The sequence below is a fragment of the Lathyrus oleraceus genome, chromosome 3, assembly GCF_024323335.1.
Source record: "Lathyrus oleraceus cultivar Zhongwan6 chromosome 3, CAAS_Psat_ZW6_1.0, whole genome shotgun sequence".
NCBI classification, from domain to species: domain Eukaryota; kingdom Viridiplantae; phylum Streptophyta; class Magnoliopsida; order Fabales; family Fabaceae; genus Lathyrus; species Lathyrus oleraceus.
In genome coordinates, this window is record NC_066581.1 from 269,166,092 (window position 1) to 269,170,551 (window position 4,460).

The following is a 4,460-nucleotide window of genomic DNA, read 5'->3' on the forward strand; positions in this document are numbered from 1 at the left end:
TACCCTAAATCGAAGCGATCATTCTTCTCGTAGACATCAACTATTCGTCCCCAGCCTTTAGGGATTCCGCTTTCAATTGTTGACTTTTCACGTTTCAAGGATGAAAAGGATGAGTTGGCCTTCTCAGTGAGGTCATTTCCTTCCACAAAAGTTACATTGGCTATCTCAAAAGCTTGGATAGATGTTTCTAAGGCATGCTCATCAGCCTTAATGTATCGAAAGAAGGATAAGTAACTGATCAAAAGACCCTCTTCATCTGAGATGATTATAAGTTTTCTATTAACAACAAACTTAATTTTCTGATGCAAGGTCAAGGTCACTACCCTCGCAGCATGTATCCAAGGTTATCCCTACAGGAAACTATATGCAAGATTAATGTGCATGACCTGCAATGTAATCTGGAAAACATGTGGGCCAATCTGGATAGGTAGCTCTACCTCTCAGATCATTATCCTCTTGGACCCATCAAACGCCTTGACTACTAGAGAACTAGGTCTCATTGTTGGCCCTTGAAAAGATAGCTTAACAAGTGTTCTTTTAGGCATGACGTTGAGGGAGGACCCAAGTTTCACTAATACTCTGGCCAATGCATCATCTTTGCATCTTACTGACACATGCAAAGCATGATCGTGATATTTTCCTTCTTCAGGAAACTCATCATTTTTGAAACTCAAAGTGTTGCAAATCATAATATTGGCGACCAATCCATTGAATTAGTCAATGGTTACACTTTGAGTGACATGTGCTTGAGCAAACACCTTCAACAACGCATCCATATGAGCTTGGGAACTCAATAGCAAGGACAAGATGGATATTTTTTATGATGTCTAATGCAGCTGGCCAATTACCTTGTAGTCTCTTTTCTTTATTATCTATAGAAATCCTACAACTTCGTCAGGCTTCACCACCTTAGGTTCCTTGTTAATAACTACAAGCATAACTTCTTTTGTTGGTCCTCGAGAGGCTTCATTGGTCACGTTAAACTTAGGGGTACAGATTCGGCCACTTCGGGTCATTCCGCTTGTCCCCACGATATTCGTGACATCATCATCAATAATTTCCAGTTTTTTCTCTTTATCACCCTCTTTAGGTTCCTTTTCCACAATAGTTATTTCATACTTCCAAGGCACGACCTTGGTGCTTTCATAGGGAAACGAGTGGGCATACAAATGACCACAAGTGAGACACGGTTATTTAATTGTGTAACATCCACCCTTTGATAAGGTATTTTAATAGGATCTGGTAAATTAAAACAAGGTTCAATTGCTATCAGATCTTCATTCTTCACAAGGCTATTGACTTGCAAGAAGCCTTAGTTCATCAGGTTTTGAATATCATGTTGCACCATTTTACATCCTCTTGGATAAAAAGCATATTCTTCACAATCGACATGACGAGCATTAATAAGGTCAACTTCCACCAATCATGCATGGAACACTAGCAACATGATCTTGATATCTCCAACATCTTCAATCATAAAACCATTATATACTTCTTCAATAAGGGATATAACTTGCGATAAGTCATTGGGATTGGATTGAAGGTAACTATATTCCTCTGACCCCTATTCTAGTTAGGAGAGTTTTGATGTCGAGGAGCTGGATCCCTTGGTTGGTTTTAGGCAGGGGCCATAAATGTTGATCGATAAGTAGATACATGCTGATATACTCGCGCTTTTTATTGATTAAAGGCCATTACAACGGCTGCCACATATGGTTGAACATGTTGCATAAGGTAAGCTAGTTTTTGATAAAAATAATGGTAGGTTCTTTCTCCCTGGATGATTTATTCTATGGTTAGAAGACACAACATTTATTTCACCTTCCTTCTTTTTTCTAAAAACCTCCAGGAAACTTATTTGCCTTGTTGTTGGAAGGTCCGGAAGTAGTTACAGTCTTTCCATTCTTCACACCTTGCTCAATTATTATACCTACAAAAACAAATTGGAGAAGCCTAAAGATACACTTCCCACCATCTTGTCGTAGAAGGTAGGTTGCACCGTGTCCATGAACATGTCAGCTATCTCTTTCTCGGCAAGAGGTGATTCAGCCTAAGAGGCTAGCTCCCTCCATTATTGCGCATACTCCTTGAAAGACTCATTGTCTCTCTAGGGCTTGTTTTACAATCTCCTTCTATCTAGTTCCATATCTGTGTTATACTTGTAACGTTTAATAAAGGCATCAGAAAGATCTTGAAAGCATTGGATACAACTTTGGTCAAGGCTTAAATACCATTTAGAAAAAGCGCAATGTAAGCTATCTTGAAAACAATGTATCTTTAAATTATTGTTCTCGACATGTGATGCCATATTTAGATAATACATAATTAGATGGATTTTGGGGAATGAGTAGCCCTTGTACTTGTCGAAATCTGGAGTCTTGAACTTTGTAGGGATCACCAGACCTAACACTAAGCACATTTCCTTGGTGGCAACACCAAAGACCTTATCACCTTCAATGGCTATCAATCTTTATTCGAGCACCTGGTAACTATCCTTCATGCCCTTAATCTCCTTATATCTCTCATCATCTCCATCTTAAGATTTGACAGCATAGTACACATAATGAGGGTCCTTAAACTGTGGCAGTGCAATTGTATGGACAATTGGGTACATAAATGTATGGACAATTGTATGTGCCTTAGTGGCGAGTGGTAAGGGAATCACATGTTGAATATACTGCACAATGCCCTGGGGTTACCTCAAATGGTGGTGAATAGTTGGTATGTAACCTAAATTATGGCCATGTGAAAGGCACAATCCTAGAATGTTGGGGATCGAAGGTAGCACCAGAAATCTCCAAAATGACCATTACCTGAGGATGGTCCATATTAGCTGTTAAAACTCGGAGCATCTCCATTATATAACCCACATTTCCTCTTAGGTCATCAAGCTCTGATCTTACCAGTGCATTTTCTTGTTCTTGATTCTCCATTCTTTGGCAAGCGCAGGCCCGAGTGAAGTACCAGTGTTGGGGATTCATTGTGGAACTGGTGAAATAAGATGAAATTGGTTTTTGTTTGAAGATTGTATGAATGCATGTATGGATGCAAAAAACAATTTTTGTAAAGCTCTTAGTTATCGTGGTCATTAATTTTAGCAATGTTAAAACATTTTATTTGCAAGTATTTATAAAAATAAAAGATAAAAACACAACAAATGTAATTCATAAAGATAACTTTTTCATTTATTTTAAGTACAAAAGAGTCCTTAAAACTACATCTGAGCCCTACAAATCGCTGCAAGATCGTTAATGAGAATTTCAACATCTTCTTACAAAACTTGACAAAATTGAAGACTTTATATGGTGTGTTCTCATGACACATGCACCAATCTGCTTCTTGGAGCTTCTCTGGAAATTCTTGAATGATGGAATTGGAAACTATGGACAAGTTTAAAAACATTCCCTTCCACTCAAGATAGAGTTCTTGAAGATCCTTTATGATGTGCTGATCTTCAGCCATGGTTGCATCAGTCTCTTCATATAGGCCCTTCCAATACCGACACTCATTCATTAAGACTAAGTAAGCTGGTTCTGGATCTTGATTTTCAAGGGTCTCAATCCTTTCACGGTCTTGATCCAATTAGTACCTTTGATGGACAAAAGCTCGCTCCACTTCTTCCTTCTGCAGATGTTCATAGGATAACTCATCCTTGTACCTTTTGAGGACATCCCTAAGATCACAGATATGGACCTTAAAGTCTAATCTAGACTCTCTTTGCATCTCGATAGATCTATTTACCATATTCTTCTGCTCATAAATGGAGCGCTTGCCTTGATCCAATTCTTTGTTTCTAGTTTTGAGCACAGAATCAGCATCGTGGAGGACATCATCCATAAAGTCCTTATTGCCTTCAAATTATCTAGCCCTTTTGTTGCTAGTTGTGAAATTCTTCTCATTTTGTTGACTCTCCCATTTCAGGTCTTTGTTCTCCTTCGTGGTTTGGCCAAGCTTGAGTTGTAGCTTAGAGTTTTCCAATTCAAGTCTTTGGATTTTTGCTTTGATCTCTTCAATTTCTTCAAGCAAAATGGGTTCAAGCTCAAGGACTAGTGGGAAAATGGAGAGATCAAATGGAAAAGGAAGTTTAACCATTTGAACTCTTTCCTTCACCCATCGGGTGTAGGGTTCCCTAGCAATGACATTTCTTTTTCCTAACTCTTTACCCGTTTTGATGATCTTTTTCCATACTCTCTTGACTTTCTTCATGATTGGGTTGTCTGCCCCAATGTCATGCATGATGAATGGCTCTAAGGGTACCCAAGTTTCCTCATAGACAACACATGGTTGTAATTTTTACACCCTCAAGTTCTTATCAATGTTACATTTATGAAATCCCCATAGCTGACACTTACATCCTTGGTTTCCCAATCCCCGATAAGAAAGGCTATCTTTTGGAAGGACTTGAGCTCTTTGGAAATGAAGGGGCCTTCCTTTGGCATATGTGTCATAAACCAAACTAT